The sequence below is a fragment of the Trichosurus vulpecula genome, chromosome 1 (genome assembly GCF_011100635.1).
Source record: "Trichosurus vulpecula isolate mTriVul1 chromosome 1, mTriVul1.pri, whole genome shotgun sequence".
Lineage (NCBI taxonomy): Eukaryota > Metazoa > Chordata > Mammalia > Diprotodontia > Phalangeridae > Trichosurus > Trichosurus vulpecula.
Window position 1 is genome coordinate 417,476,922 of NC_050573.1, and position 17,636 is coordinate 417,494,557.

The following is a 17,636-nucleotide window of genomic DNA, read 5'->3' on the forward strand; positions in this document are numbered from 1 at the left end:
ATCCACCCCAAATCCCAGGAGCATTTGTGAATTTCCTGTGCCCCAACATCATTGCACAGCTACAGCAAACATTACAACGAAGGTGGGATTAGCCCTCCAGAGCAGTGATCTCTCCCAAAGAGCCCCACCTCCACCTTTTCATTTTGGGTGAGAAAAAATTGATTTAGTATGAACAGGCATGGATAGGTTGTGATCTTAATCACTTATATCTCCCCCAAAATAAACAATCCTCTTCCAAACTTGCTATTGTTGCAAAAGCTATTACTATGCTTCCATTCACCTAGGCTCACAAGTGCTGTCATGCTGGATGCCTAACTTTCCCTCACTCACATATCCAAAGTTTCCAAATTTCGTTTCTACCTCTAAGACACCTCTCCCCTCCTTCCCTTCTCTTTACTCCTATCAGCCACCACCCTCATCATCTCTAATCTCTAATGCTTCAAGAGTCGTGGCTCAATTCTCTCTCTTTTCCACAAAGCTAGAGGCTAAAGTGACAGTGCAACTGTGACCACATCACTCTCCTATGCAGTTTCGACTATCTCTCTATTCACTCCAGGAACAAATATTGTTTCATTTTCATCTCATTCTTTTTTATTTTTGTGTAAATATCACAATTTTTTTTTAGTGCAGGAGTACATGTGTATGACGACCAGGTAAATTTTAACATTTAAACAGGCTCAGGAGGTATGGGGAGTGGGGTAGGGAGTATACATGACAAAATTTTAAGTTTAATATGCAAAAAATTATAAATAAGTAAATATATGAATATTTCAATACGTATGCTCAAAAATTTTGGTGATGGCATGAGTATTCAAAAATGAGATGACTGACCTGGATTACTATAAATAATATACATGTATATGTAAATTACATATGCATATATATACACATGCATATATATATACCTAGCTGTAGGTTATGCATAGTTCCAAATAATATGAATATACTAGCCTGCGCTGCATATTTTTTTTAAAAAACCAGAAAATAATATTTATTCTTATTTGTTGAGTATGTCAGAGACTCTTCAAACCATTATTCACATTTTAGGATTGGGGGGAAGGGAAGGGAAAAGAGAGAGATTTCTTTCCCTTCTCCATCCTAACCCCAGTATCACAGGACAGGACTGACGAGTCATGGGTTCGATATTGGAATGGAATGAGACATTTATAGGTTATTCAACATTTAACAAAGCGAAGTCTAGTTAGTCATAACTTGGGAAGGAGACACTCAGCAAGGGCACAGCACTTAGCTTGGGCAGACTTAATTCCCCTCATCTCCACACAACAACATACGTGGTCAGGAGGGTAGGATGTGGTGTTTCCTGATCTTAAGACATATACCAATTCTGAAGGGTCCTAGGCTCCAAGTGGGCAAAGCTCTTTGATGCCCTTTGACAATCAGAATGCCATGAAGAATTATATTTCCCCCCTTCTTCACAACTGACAGTCCTTCCTCTGAATGTCAAATGGCCATTTCTGTTGTTTAACATCTTGTGCTCCCAACAGGCATAATGAGAGGTCTTCAAGGGAAAGCCTAATGACTACTTATCAGAGATATTGGCAATCTTCTTGCCCACATACATGTTGGATCAGATGGAATCAAAGGACCCCTCCAACTCAAACCCTGAGATTCTGTAATATCCATAAAAAGAGAAACTAAAATCCTCTACCAAGAGAGCAGCTGTGTAAGTATGAAAATATGAAGTAAAATTTACCCAGACATCACTCTTGACAAAAGCCAATCCAAGAGGAGCAGGAGGTCAAAACATGGATAGAAGACAAGTGTCAACTTCCTTTATTATACACAGGAGTTACTTTCAGTGACTACTAAACCTGTAAACTTGAGTTTGTTAACATCATTAATTCAGAAGATTAACTTAAGCATAGTAAGATTAAGCATAATAAACCATAAAAATTTAGAACGCAAAAGGGAATACATGTAATTCTAAACCCTTGTTCACAGATGAGGAAAATTATGCCAATGGTTTTTCCATTGTATTAGGCAACCCTAGTCTGAATTCTTCAAACTCTTAAATTATTATACTGATATTGGTAATATAATTTTTCTACTATCTTCAGTATGTCATAGGATTAAAACTGAATAGTAAGACTTATCAGGACATCATTTCTAGGTATTATGAAGATTTTAGGCATATATCCAACTAAACAAAACCGAAAAGAAACTGTAAAATACCCTGTCCAATATTATAATCTCTCTTTCCCTTGCTTTCCTTTCTCCTACTCTCCCCCCTTATTCTTCCTCCTCTCCCAGATCACCCTATCTCACCCAGACTGGAAGTGTGGGGGTTATTCATGACCTAAATCCCGCTAATAACTGACAAATGAGCTTTGCCCTGCTCCACATCTGACCTGGGTTTAGCCCTCACCACGGCAGCTCACCATATTAATGCCGAACTTAATACAGACACAAATTGAGCATAGCCCACTGTAGTTCAGGTCTTCCTGAGCCTTCCTAGGAAATTATATTACAGCAAGCCACCAAGGCTGCCCATTTTTTAAGTTAACTGCTAAATCTAATAGGTTTTGTTCCGTTTTCATCCTCTTTGCCCTCTCTACAGCACATAAGTCTCCTGGATATTCTCTTCTCCCTGAATTTTCAGAACAACATCCTCTCATATTTCTCATCCTAGCAATCTGACTGTTTCTTTTCAAGCTCTTTTGCTGGATGACATCATTTATTGATTCTCCATCCCCAAACCTTAAGTCACTCTTCTCTCTCTTTTCTTGATCTTATTAGCTCCCAAGAGTTCAAGTGTTTTTATTCAGATGACTCAAATCAACACAATCAATAACCAAGCACTTATTGAAAATGCCTATACTATTTGCTGATACAAATACATAAGTGTGCTAGGCCTTGCCCTCCAAGAGCTAGCTTACATTCTAGGACAAACCCACCCCCCCCCCCCTTATCCTTTCCTTCTCTCTCTCCAATTCCAGTTAGTTCCACATTACCAACTTCCTGCTGAGCATCTCTACCTGGGTGTACCAAAGGCATCTCAAACTCAATACATCCATAAGAGAACTTATTATTTTCATCCCCTATATCTTGTCATTAAGTCATTTTTCAGTCATATCTGACTCTTCGTGACCTCGTTTGGGGTTTTCTTGGCAAAGATACTGGAGTGGTTTGTCATTTCCTTCTCCAGTTCATTTTACAGATGAGTAAACTGAGGCAAACAGGGTTAAATGACTTGGCCAGGGTTGCATAGCTAGTGTGTGATGTCAGATTTGAATTTAAGTCCTCCTGACTTCAGGGTCTAGCACTTTATACCCTGTACCACCTGGCTGCCCTCCCTATATATACCCTTCCTCAAATTTCCCTCTTTGTGATAGAAACACTAACCATAATTCCCACGTTCAGAAACTAATCAATTTCTAAACCCTGCTGACCTTCTTTCTAAAGATTTCTCACATATTTCAATTTCTCTCTACTGAAAAGGAGGCTACAACCCTGGCTAACATCCTCAATCCCTCTTGTCTAAACTACTGTAATAAGCCTTTAAAATGGTTTCTTTGATTCTAGCTTCTCCTCTTTCCAATTAATTTTCCATATAACTTTCAAAATAATATTAACAATAACAAAAGTAATAATTTAATAGTAATAATTTGTTATACTTTAAAGTTTCTAAAGCATTACAAATATCTCATTTTATCCTCACACAAACCCTGGGGGCAGGCACTATTACTATCTCTACTTTACAAATGAGGAAACTGAGGGCAAACAGAGGGTAAATGGCTTACCCAGGGTTATGAAGTAAGTAACTGTGGAAGGAATTTGTACTCAGGTCTTCCTAACTCCCAATACAACCTATCTCATAAACAATCTTTCTAAAAAAAAAATTGATCTGACCTTGTTACTCTCTCCCTCAAAAACCTTCTGTAGTTCCCTATTGCCTCTAAAATGAAATAAAAACTCAACTTAGTGTTTAAGCCCTGAACAATCTGGCTCCAGCTTACCTCTCCAGACCTATTTCACATTTCTGATTCTTCACACACTCTATATTCCAGCTGAACTAGCCTAATTGTTGTTTCCTGAACTTGAGATCTCATCTCCTACTTAAGGGCTTTTTTTTTTTTTGAGACTAGATCTTCCTATCTTAACCATGCTGGAAGAGCAGGGACTGTTCAAGATCCCTGTTCCAATCTGACTGCCATGGGGGCTTTGACTTGCTCTTTTTTCTAACCTGGAGCAGTTCATCGGTCCTTAGGAAACCTGATATCCCTGTGTTCCCAGGAGGGTCCACCACAGGCCAAACTGTGGCCACACAGTTGGCTCAGAGTTCACAAAATGTGCCAGCCTCTGCCTCCTTGGTAAGCAGGAGCTCAGGAATATGCCACCATACTCAGCCTTATGCTTCTTCACAGGCTATACCACAGAACCTAAATGCACCCCCTTCTCACATCCTCTTGAGACTCTAAATTTAATTAAAGCTCATCTTTGTGGCCACTTCCCATATGAGCTTTCTTCATTTTCCACTTTTAAGTGCACTCTCCAATCTCAAATCACTTTAGATTTATTTTTCTGTTTTGATGTTGTATTCTACCTTTGCTCACCCATCTCACATCATCTAATCAAAAAAAAAAAAAAAAACAAAACCCTTAGCTGCTTGAGGGCTGAGACCGTGGCATATTTTTTTGGTCTACGTATCACCAGTGCCCAGCAGTATTTTGCATATAGTAAGCACTTAATAAATGTTTGTTGATTTAATTCAATTTATATGTTATTACTCAAATATTCTTTATTAGAGGGAAGGGATAAAAATTATCTTCCGAATACAGTTCTATTCTATTTCCATTCACGTGAATAGGGAATGCTTAAATTCAGAGGAGACCGTTGTTGAATATGTATTTATACTCATGCAGTGAAAACAGACTGTTCCAGGTGGTGGGATAATATTCGTGGGAAACAGATGTGTTTTATTTCAGCTCTTGACAACTTTTAAGATTTTCACTTCCTTTAATATTAGTAGTGTTATTTGTGTGCGCGTGTGTGTTTTTAACTTAAACACATTAGACTGAAGTGTTAGTGGCAGAATCCAAATTGAACATCTTCAAATAACAACAAAAAGTTACATTACTTTTAGGCAAAGCCTTCTGGGCCATTGAACCAAGTAGGTTTCAATGAGCTAAGAATCATCAAAGAATCTTCAAAATCGGTGTGGTCATATATAGTCCAATCCTCTGATGTTACAGGTGAGAAGAGTGAGGCCCAGACAGATTAAGTGAATTCTTGAAAGGGCCAGAGTTGAGACCAAATTGGTACATGATTCCAGCCCTCGAAATCCTGAAGCCTTCTGTGGTCCATAGTGGGGCTCACTGATGTTAAAAACGTACCGCCTCCATTAGTCATGGTGAAATGCTGAGTTCTAACATGCCACTATGTCTTTAAAACATACATATTTGTTCTATGCTATTCCATTTGTCTTTGGTATAATTAACAATCATTTTGAAATCTGAGGTTTTTCTTCTCTGGAACCCAGAGAAAATCTTTGTAAGCTTTGAGTTAAGCAGAAGCAAAGGCAGAAGAAAGTCTGAGTCCTGATTTCTACCCTCAATCAGGTAAAGTGATCTCAATTATCAAAAACACACAGCTTTTAAAAGAAAAACCATAGCAAACACTTAATATGTATATTTCAATTACCTACGAAATGAAAATGAGAAGATCATTACTACACCTAGCCCAGCCCTTTGTACACAATAGCTAATCAAATCTTTGACCAATGATTCCAAGGAAATACAGAACTGAAGAATAATACCACCACACTTACACTGCATTTTAGGGTTAACAAAGCATTTTCCTCCTAATAGTCCTGTGAGGAAAAAAGTGTCGTTTTGGAGATGAAGCGAACTTCTCTTACTGATGAGGAACTTTTCAAGATCTTATGACTAGGAAAAGTCTGCAAGAGACTAGTAGAAGAGCAGAGATTTAACTCACCATAGAGTATCCTAACATATTCTTCCTACTGCATGCACCACTGCTGTTCTTGTTGATACAGTTCAGTCCTGTCTAGCTCTTCATAACCTCATTTTGGGTTTTCCTGGCAGAGACACTGGAGTGCTTTGCCATTTCCTTCTTCACTCATTTTACAGATGAGGAAACTGAGGCCAATAGGATTAAGTGACTTGCCTAGTCACACAGCTACTAAGTGTCTGAGGCCAGATTTGAATTCAGAAAGAACAGTCTGCCTGACTCCAGGCTGTACTGCCTTGCTGCCCCTTAATACACATACACTACCTCAACTAAATTATAAACAGGATTCAAATGTTTCTTTTTATCCCATTTAGGCTCATTTGAAGTCTTACAGGGCAAAGAAAAAAAAAACACTAAGGCAAACCATTCTAAAGTTTAATAATGAACATGAGTAGGTATTTTAAATCAAAGTACATAATGAATCCTTCCTAATCCCACTTCAAGGATGTGTGTGGCCCACTCTGGAAATTTGCTGATAGAAGAATCGAGAACTGAAAATTGCAAGACAGAAAGAGAAAGAAAAGCAATAATCAGGAGATTCGTTGTAGAAAGCACCATGAACTTGCATACATGTGTCTGTTTTTTCCAGGTAGTGAGAAACCTCTCACTAATACTAAGGAGAGAACTACTACTCTTTTAACACGTCTTTCAGGTACATGTCTCAAGGCGCTGTGACATTGGGAAGCATCTGGGGGGAGGGGTTAACCCCCACTTCATGATCACACTAGCTCTGTGCATAATTAAAACTAATCCCTTTACCTGCCTGCATTTCTTACAAGCAATCTGTCTCATACAGTACACAAAAAAGGTCTGGATGTTTTGTACCAACAAGATTCAAACAGTACTCAAACTTTTTTAAAGCAAGTCCAAACAACAGCAGCTGATTCATTTATTTAAAATAGATATTATAAAAGGGTTAGAAAATAATACACAGCATAATGGCATATCAAAATGACATGCCCTCCCCAGGAACACTACAGCCAGATTTGTTTGTTCCACTTTGAGAGGCAGCCAAGATTTGTAAATTCTATAGAAGAACCAACTATGCAAAGACTTGCATTATGAAGACAAATATATAAACAACAACTATTTACAAACCAACTTAAGGTGCTCAAAATTATGCAAGGCTCAATGAAAAAATTCTCTCAAAAATTATTGCACAATAAGATAAATAGTCACCTGATGAAATGTTTGATAAACTGGAGCCAAATTATATAACCAATTGAAAAGAGTCACATATATTGGAATTGGGTTGAACCACGAGAGCACCTTTGTGTGACAAGGTTGCTGATCAGAACTGCTGCATTCATTACAAGGCTTTGTTTTTTAAGAGTCTGTCTTTACTTCACATTTATATTATTAATAAAGAATCTTCCTTCATTTAAAAGCAGCTTTAGAAAGGTGTATTTTTCTTAGTAAAGATAACATAACACAGTATAATACAGTAAAGAGACAGCCCAGAATTAGTCAGACAGATGTGAGTTTAAGGACTGCCTAGAAATAGACAATGTATGATCCTAAACAAGTCACTTCACTGCTCTGGGTCCCAAGCTACTATCTAGGCCAATTCAATATGATTAAATTCAATTCAATAAACACTTATTAAGTACCTACTAAGTGCCAGAACTGTGCTAAATACTAGGGATGTTGCTGCTGTTTGTCCTTCCTTCTTGAAGAGGACCGTCACATCAGGAAGGTGATGTCATGACTTGCAAAGTCACCAGCCTCATTTCCTCCTCTGGAGTCATCTGGGTCTAGTGGCAAGATATAGATGAGGATGACTGGAGATGGCCCTAGATGCAGTGGGAGACAGCCTTTCAGAGTATGGATGGATGGATGAATGGATGAGTATATACAGAAAAAGAGATGTGTCAGTGTGTATGTATACACACTGTATATACTTTATCAAAGCTCTATTCACCTCTTTTGGGTGGTTAATACCTGGGGAAAAAATACAAAATAACAGAATTTTAGAGCTAGACGGAACCTCTGAGATCAGTAGATCAAATTTATTATTATTATTAATTATTAATAAATCAACAAAGATTTATCAAATACCTACTCTGTGCTGGATTCTGGGGATTCAAGTACAAAGAATAAAACAATCCCTACTCTCAAGAAGCTGATATTCTAATGAGGACATAAGAAACGTGTATAGCTAGATAGATAAACACAGACAGCTAGATGGGTACACACACACACACACATCAAATCACATCACCTCACATCTCATCACATCACATCTAGAAGACAAATAAATACAAGTAAGAAAAGGAAAGCAGTTCCCGGCCTACAAGGAACTTACAATCTAATGAGGAAAGACAATACACAGAAGGAAGCTAGAAACCAGAGAGAGAAGGAAAGAACATATGGATGATGCCAGGGGGTACTGAGCTCCACGGAGTTGAAACCAAGAAGAACACCAATGAAAAGTGGAGTGCGCTAGAAATCCAATTTCTGCCCTCTTTAAGGAAAAGCTTTGGGTTCAGAAGTAAGTGCTCCAACTTCCAGCCTTCCAATCAGAGAGGAGGGCTGAGATAGATGGCAAGGTGTTGAAGAAAGTGTCAAGCACTCCGCAGGGCCATCCATAACACTTTCGAGTACTTCCAGAACCAGATTAAAATGTACTGGGGAGAATTTAACAAAATAAATAAAAATACAATAAAACATACATGATATTAACATGTGGTTTTCTAAGTCAATATGTGCCCCTTATGGGCGTAAGGGGATCCTTATGCACAGCTTATTGGCCCTCATGGAGTTTAACATCACTGCTCTAAACTATAAGTTGCCCAGCAGGTTCATGTAGGCATTGGTAGAAGGAGTTTGAGCTCTGGGAACTCCCCCTAACAATATCACGTCTGGACCAAGGAGGAGGGCGGGGAGGGGACAGACGAAGGGGAAAGAATCACAGAGTATCCACATAAACTTAGATTCTTTTTTTTAAAATTGCATTCCTTTTTCCACGATCTTCCTTTACCACAGATAACCTCAAATAAAAGCCTAATGCACACCAGACCATACAATAATTCCTCCACTGCTATGCCTTTCCCTGGCATTACTGCCTTAAACTCCCTCAGATCACAGGATCATAGATTTAAAGCTAGAAAGAACCTGAGAGGTCATCTAGTCCAGGCCCATCATTTTACAAATAAGGATCTGAAGCCTAGAGAAGTGAAGAGAATTTCCCAGAATGGTAACATGTCCTAAGTCCAAATCTCTATTCAAGGTCATAGTTTTTTAGTGCCCACTAAAAAGCAATCAGGATTCAAATCCATGTCCTCTGATTCTAAATCAAGCATAGTTCATTGCACCATACAATATACAGCTCCTGGATCCATTCCCTCCACTCAAATGCTTCTCTCTGCTGCTTCTCACAAGCATACTAGATGAATACCAGATCTATTTTTGCCCCATTTTCCTATAGTTTCACCCTAGTGAAAATCTATGGCCTCGGCACCATACAGTATAGGATATTTTCATTGTCATAAGGTCATTTATCTAGTGCCTGAAGGGTTCTTAGAAGCCATCTAGTTTACCCTCCTTGGATGAGGAAGAGTAAGGCCCTGGGACTAATTCAGTCACACAGGTAGTGAGAGAGATGGGATTCTAACATTTGACCTCTCTGACTGTAGCCAAATAGCCTCCTAGTCCACCATATACTGCTATCTCCCCAATGTTGGATCTTCTACAGAAGCCTATCCCTGCCTCATTTCTTCTTCATTATGTTGTCCTCAGGCAGCTCCCCACTCACCCATATTTGGATGAAGGAAAAAAGAATTTATGAAGCACTTAATGCCAATCATTGTACTAAACTTGTCAGCAAATTACTAAGGAAAAAATTGTGCTCCTCAAATTTCCTCCTTCTCTATTTCTCTGATTTTGAAGAGATTTTTAAAAACAGGGAATCCCTAAAATAAGGTTTCCCCCTCAAAAAAGAAAATAATTCACTTTTAAAAATCAGTAGCAGGTTGTGAGGCTGGTGACAAAATAACCCAGAGCACCAAAAAGGTCTCATGGGAATCAGAAAGTCCCTTATATCCACCCAAGAAACAGCAAAAGAAGAAAACTGTACCATTTCATAGTAACTCACAAGCTATAATTTTTCAACACCCATTTCCACAAGCAAATTTCAGATCACTGTTGAAATAAAATGCTATATTTATTGTCTATTTTCTGATGCAGTAGTTGCTGTAAGCAGAGAAGGGCTACTCTGACCACCCCTTCACCCCACCCCCTTCTACCATGGCCACTCCTGATGTCCTGACAAGTTTGTCAGTCAGCAGGGCAGGTGGAGTAGTAGTCTACGTCCTTGGAAGAGATCACTATTTATTGTAGGATTTAGGTATTTCTTAATCATTTAACATGTATAAAACTTTGCTGTCATTTTTATTAGGTTCCTATCTTTTTTAAAAAATGTCAGTGGTTAAGTTTTACACATTGTGCCCCTCACTCCATTTTTTCCCATAAGCTCTATGGTTTTTATTGTTCAGTTTTGCATAACACAGGGCTTCAGGGGAACACATATAACTATCTACACAATCAATTCAACATGACCCATATATGAGTTATTCATTTTATGTATTATTATTCAGGACCCTAAGCCTGGATGGAGAGAGGTGACCCTGCCTTTCCACAAAGAAGACTTACTTTACAATTCTCCAATAAACTAAGTAGAATAAAAAGCAATCTAGCAGGAGGAGTTTCGTTTTTTTTTTTTAAATCAAAGTATTTTAGAGCTGAAAAGGAACTTAAGAAATCAATTCCATTCCACTCATTTTACATATGAACAAACTGAGAGGAGGAGAGATGAAGTAATCTGCCCAAATCCATACTGATGGAAAGGCTTCTCCCAGCTGCTGCAATTTTATCTAAGACTTGAGGGAAGCCAGGAAGTGGAGATGAGGAGTGAAAGCATTCCAGGCATATGTGACAGTCCATGAAAATGTCTGGAATCAAAAGATGGAGTGTTTGAAGAATGGCAAGGTATCAAAGTCACTGAATTGGAGGCGTGGGGGTTAAAGTCTAAGAATGGAAAGGTAGGAAGAGGGTAGGTTATAAAGGGATTAAAAATCAAAAAGAGAATTTTACATTTGAGCCTGGAGGAAGCCATTGGCATTTAGGGGGAAGTGTGACAAGGACACGGCCAGATCTGTGCTTTAAAAAGATCCCTTTGGCAGCTGAATAGAGGATGGACTGAAGTGCAGGGTGAGACATATGGCAAGGAGACCAATCAGAAAGCTACTACAATAGTCTGGATGTGAAATGATGAGGACATGCACCAGGGTGGTAGCAGTAACAAAGAAGAGAAGGGGGCATATATGAAGGAACTAAATGAGCATTTCTTAAGTGCTTACTGTGTGTCAGGCACTGTGTTAATCAATGGGAATACAAATATTAGCAAAAAGACAGTCCCCACCCTCAAAAAGGTTATATTCTGAGGAGGAAAGACAACACACAAAAGGGAGCTAAAAGGGGGATGAATTTACATGCCAAGACAAAAGTTTTGAATTCTGGAAGTCAGAAATGGAGTCAGGAGGGGAATGAAAGACAGTCTGGACCATTCCACAAAATGGGGGCTGTAGAAGGAATTTACCAAGGGGCAAAATAAATAGGTCTTACAAAGAGATAATCCAGGTTGAGAAAACTATGAAGTGGTTGGATGTTCCATGCAGAGGAAACCTAAGACACTAAGGGAAATTCTCAGATGAGATAGCAGCTGGGGTATAGTTTGGAAGTCTAGAAGCAAGTAACAGATCTAGGAAAGATGTTTTAAGGGTAGAATCAACAAGATATAAAAACAGATTGGATATAAGTGAATGAGAGAGAATGATGAACCACCTAGATTTTGGGCCTGAGTGACTATGGGGTTGGTGGGACTCAACAGTAACAGGAAAGTTAGGAATAAGGCAGGACTTGGGGGAGGGAGGGCTGAAAATAATGAGTTTGGTTTTAGATATTTTGAGTTTAATATATCTATAGGACATCCAGTTCAAGAAGTCCAATTGACAAATAATAGATCTGAAAATCATCTGCATAAAGATAATAACTGCATCCATGGGAGCTAAAGATCATAAAATAGTGGAAAAGGAAAAGAGGCCCAGGACAAAAACCTGGCACACAGCCAAGTTTAGAGGCACAACCTGGATGAATATCTAGCACAGAAGACTGAGGAGAGATCAAACAAATATGAGGAAAACCAGGAAAGAGCAGTGTCATGAAAATCTATAGGAAAGAATATCAAGGAGACAGTCAGCGTCAAAGGTTGCAGAGAGGTCAAAAAGACTGAAATTAGGAAAGGGCCATCAGATTGAGCAAGTAAGAGATCATCAATAACTGGAGAGAGCAGCTTCACTTCAATGATGAGGTTGGAAGCCACAATGTACAACATTAAAAAGAAAATGAAGGAAAGGAAGTGGACGCATCAAGATGACAGCTAGAAAAAAATAAAATTAAAATTAAAAAATTTAAAATAAGATGATAGGTAGAAAGAATAGACATATCAAGTGACGGTTTTTTTAAGGATGGTGATATATGGAGCCATTCCCAATAGATAAGTGATCCAAGGTTAAGAACAAACCATTTCCTCCCCCCCGCAAAAAAAGAATTGCAGACTAACAACCATATGAAATAATGTTCCAAATCATAAACAATAAAAAAATTACAAATCAGAACAACCTTGAGATTTTACCTCACAACTAGCAAATTAGCAAAGATGACAAAAATGAAGTCAACAAGTGCTAACACATCCAAAATATCATAAAATTCTCTAAATAAACATGACAAGACAAAGGATATTGAATCAATAGCTGATGAAAAAAGAAACCCTGTAGAATCATGAGATGGTCCATATGAACAGGCACACTAGTGCCAAACAACAGCAGTTAGTGAAGCTGTAAATAAGTACAAATAATTTGGAAAAGCAATTTGGAATTATGAAACTAAAGGGACTAAAATGACCATAACCTTTGATCCAAAGATGCCACTACCAGACATATACCCCAAGGAAGTCACTGGCAAATTCCTTTTAAAGCCTCCAAAATACATCAAAATATTTACAGCATCACTTTTTGTGGTAGCAAAGAACTAGAAACAGTTCAAATTAAATGAAAATAGAAGAGAATTAGTGAAGAGAACAAGGGAAAAATCCTTCGAAAAAGGCACAGAAAAAGAAAAAAACAGACAAAACAAGTTGGAGAGGAGGACGAATTCTGAACTAACCATTTAAATTGAAAAGGGGGAAATAAGAGAAAAAAGAATGGGAAGAATTAAATCACTAAATTTAAAAAGAAAGAGAGATCAATAAATTGAGTAAACTCCAAAACAATGGAATGGTTATCAAAGAGGTAAAAGGGAAGGAAGACAGACTATGGAGATAGGGTTGCATCAATATTAGGCAAAACTAGACATAAAGACAAAATATGTTCTGAAAGGAGGAAGTAAAACTTTTTTAAAGTTCAACTTTTTAAAAAAGACCAGAAACAAAAAGGAAAGAAAACATAAAATTAACTTTCCTAACTTTGATCAATCAACCAACAAGTACTAATGAAGTACCTACTACGTGACAGGCATTGTGCAAGGCGTTCAAACAATGAAGCTATCCCCAGTTGCAAGATTACATTCTAATGGTCAAAATAAGTGCAAGTAAAATACACACATATACTGAGTAAGTGTAAAGCTAACAAATTAAAAATATTTTTAAGGTATTTGGGAGGGAGAACACTAGCCATTTGGGGGATCAGGTAAGGCTTCATGTAGAAATTGGTGCCTGACTCATATCTATGAAAAAAGAGGACTCTGGCAGATATAAGAAGGGAATGCTTTGCAGGCATGTGAGACATTCAATACATATTCTATGTAAGGAGCAGAGAGAATGTCAGGTGGCTGAACCATAGCATATGGGAGGGGGTGTATAGGAAATGAAGCTAGAAAGAAAGATTGAGACCAGGTTATAAGGGGCTTTAAAAGCTAAACAGAGGAGTATATATTTTATCTGATAAAACAAAAACTCAAATTTATAAAATAAACCAACATAAACAAGGAAATTATATTATTCTGAAAGGAAGCATAGATAACAAACCACCATCAAAATTGAAACTATGTTTCAAATGCCATATCAACTAAATTAATAAGGAAAAATTAAGTGAATTATTAATACAGATGGTAATATAATAATAGGAGACCTTAATGTCCCTCTCTCAGATTTGGCCAAACCAAAAAAAGATAAGAGGGAAAATATAGAATTGAACACATTATTACAGAGTTTATATATAAAAGATTTATGACAGCTGCTGAAAGGGACTACTAAAGAATACTCACATTTCTTGGCATTATTTGCCCTTTTTAAAAATCATACCATAGATTAAGACAAAAGAGAAATTGCAAACAAATATACAAAGGAAGGAACACTAAACACATCCTTTACAGGACATAATGCAACAAAAGGGCAATCAACTCAGAGAACATAAACAAAAAAACCCACAAAATTAAATTGCAATTTAATTATGGAATACTATATAATGAGTGGAAAAAGAGCAGATCATAGGAAAAATAATAATTATGTGAAAAACAAGAGTAATTATCAGATAATATGCCAAAAACTTTGGGGTGTAGCTAAAACAGAGGAATTTATATCCCTAAAATATATTCATCTTAAGGAACTAAAAATCATGTATACATATATATGTATACACCCACACACACGCACATGAGAAGGCCAACAAATAAACCAATAAATCCTAAATAAGTAGGAAGAAGAAAATCTTGAAAATTAAAGGATAAACTTGAAACCAAAAAGACCACAGAAGTGACAAATAAAACTAAAAGCTAAATCTTCAATGAACCTTTAGCCAATTTGATTTATAACACATGAACAAGGAAAAATCACAACAAAACCAGAATAATCAAAACAAAACTGAATAAAAGAAAAAGAGGAATATCTTTAAAACTATAAAATGCCCATTTAACAGAACATCAGGGAGAGAATTAAATAATCTAATCTCAGAAAAGGAAATAGAACTAGTTGCAAACTACGAAAAAATTTTTTTAAATAACTTCATGGTCCATATGGATTTACAGGTGAATTTTATCAAACTTTTAAAGTACCTATGCTACATAAATTATTTTTTAAATTCCTTTTGTGAGACAAATAGTGTGTCTCAAAAGTCTTAGTGCAATTTGGATTCAGTCACAGAGCTGCAACTTGAGGACCTAGGGGGCCACATGTGGCCTCAAGGCCGCGGGTTCCTCATGCCTGTCTTAGTGCATTTTCACAGTTTAATAGGTTAAAACTACACCAAATCTTTTGGAACACCCATGACAGTCACAATATCAATAGTATGGAAGAATAAGACAAAGAAAGAGAATTATGTACCATTTCATTAATGATTAACAGTTCCGAAAATCTTAAATAAGGTCCAAGCAAAAAATGATAGCAATTTATTCAAAAAATCATTCATTTTGACCCAGCTGGATTTATTCCATAATACAAGGATGGTTCACCATCAGGAAAACAAGTAATTGTTCATATTCAAAATATAAACAACTAAATTTCATGATTATCACAGGTGCAAAAAAAGGCCTATGATAAGATATAACTCTCATCAATGCTTTAAAAAATTACAAAATATTGGCATAGAGGCATCTTTTTGTGGTATTAGAGTATTAGCTTTCTCTGTCAATATTTTATATAGTTTCAGAAATGCCAGCAATAGCAATAAAACAGGAGAAGGAAATTTTAGTCATAAATATAAGCTGAAAACACAAAACTATCACAATTTGCTGATGGCATGAAGAATCAGCAAAGAAACAAGTTGAGACAATAGCTTCAACAAAGTTGCAGGCTACAATCTAAAACCCATAATAATAGCAATTCTAGATAAAAAGAATGAATCGTGGAGACAAAACTAGAAAGTGAAGTCGTATTCAAAATAATAACAAAATGCAAAATATCTGGATTCAGTCTAACACAGAACACTCGACTCACTCAACTATTTAGATACAGTTACAAGATGTTCCTTAAAGTAAAAAAAAAAAAAAACAAAAAAACAAAAACTCTAAAAGCTGGAGGAATAGTCAATGCTCATGGATGGACTGTGCTGAAATAATAAAAATGACAATGCTGCCAAAGTTAACTTACAGATTTTGTGATAAACTAATCAAACTACCAAAAGGATTCCTTAAAGAGCTAAACAAAATTCATTTGGAGGAACAAAAAAATCTAGAATATCAAGGAAAATAATGAGGGTAAAGGTAGGAATGAAAGGGGACTAGTACTTTGAGACTTCAAACTATAGTATAATGCAGCAATCATCAAAATCATTTGGTACCAGTTAAAAAAACAAGAAATGTCAATCAATGGAATATACTAGACAAGAACAAATCAGAAATCATTTAACTCAATAACCCAGTACATAATAAGCATGTAAACATAAATAACCTAGGAAATTCTCTACTTGACAAGAATTACTGGGTAAATTGCAAAGCAGTCAGGCAGAAATTAGATTTAGACCAACAACTTGTACAATATATCACAATAAAATCAAAATAGATACATGAGCTCATTAAAGTCATACCAGAAAATTTTTTAAAAAGAAGAAGAGATTATAAGCCTTTCACATCTATGCCCCAGGGGTAAATTCTTAATAACCAAATCTGGGATACAGGCATTACAAATAATAAACTAGACTATTTTAATTATATGAAATTGAAAAGGTTTCACTTGAATCTAATTAATACAACTAGCATAAGGAGAAAAGTAGTCCAACAGGCAAAAAAAAAATTGTAACAAATATTTCTGATAAGGATTTGATATTCAACATACATTGACAACTAACAGAAATACCAACCATTTTTCAGATAAAAAGATATAACAAAGACTTCCAAAGAATTGAAAAGTATTAATAGCCAAATGAAAGAACAACACAAATCACTAATAAAATGAAAAATCAAAATCAAAAAAACCCTGAGGTTTTTACATCGCTCCTAGCCAAATAGCAAAGAGGATAAATGGTGAGAAGAAGCAAAGTTGGAGAAGTTGTGGAAAGATTGACACCCTAAGGCATTTTTCCTGGACCTATGAATACTTTAGTCATTATGGAAAATAATTTATATTGTATATACACAAAGAAATTGTTCAAATACCCATATCCTATGACAAAGATTCCACTGCTAAGTATAACCCAAAGATGTCAACAATAACAACAAAATGTACCATAAAAACCAAAGTATTCATAACAGCATGAGGTGGTGGGGGAAGGGAGGAGAATGGTGGTTCTGGAAAGGATTAAAAAGAAAGTAGGTGGTCATTGATTGGCAAATGGCTAAACAAATTGTGGAATATGAATATAATTGAATACTGTAAGAAACTGATAAAAGAAACCAATAAATACGATGACTACAGAAAAGCATGGAAAAACTTAAATGAGCTGATGCAAAATACAATAAGCAAAAACTGGAAAATAACATATACGACGACAACAATGTAAGTAGAAAAAACAATAATAAAAAACAATCGAAACTAAATGATGCAAAATTATACCCATCTTATTATACCTATCCTATGAAACCTCCTATCTTTTTCTTCGCAGAGGTGTAGGAAAACTGGTATTGAACACTATCTACAACAATAGACTTTTTTGGTTAGT

The 17,636-nt window shown here is 36.5% G+C and overlaps 1 protein-coding gene across 2 annotated transcripts in view; it reads right to left on the reverse strand.

Moving 5' to 3' along the window:
* The window catches only part of ARL15 (ADP ribosylation factor like GTPase 15), a 523,367-nt gene that overhangs the window by 371,898 nt on the left and 133,833 nt on the right, over positions 1-17,636 (reverse strand). The gene's annotated exons all lie outside the window — the stretch shown is intronic.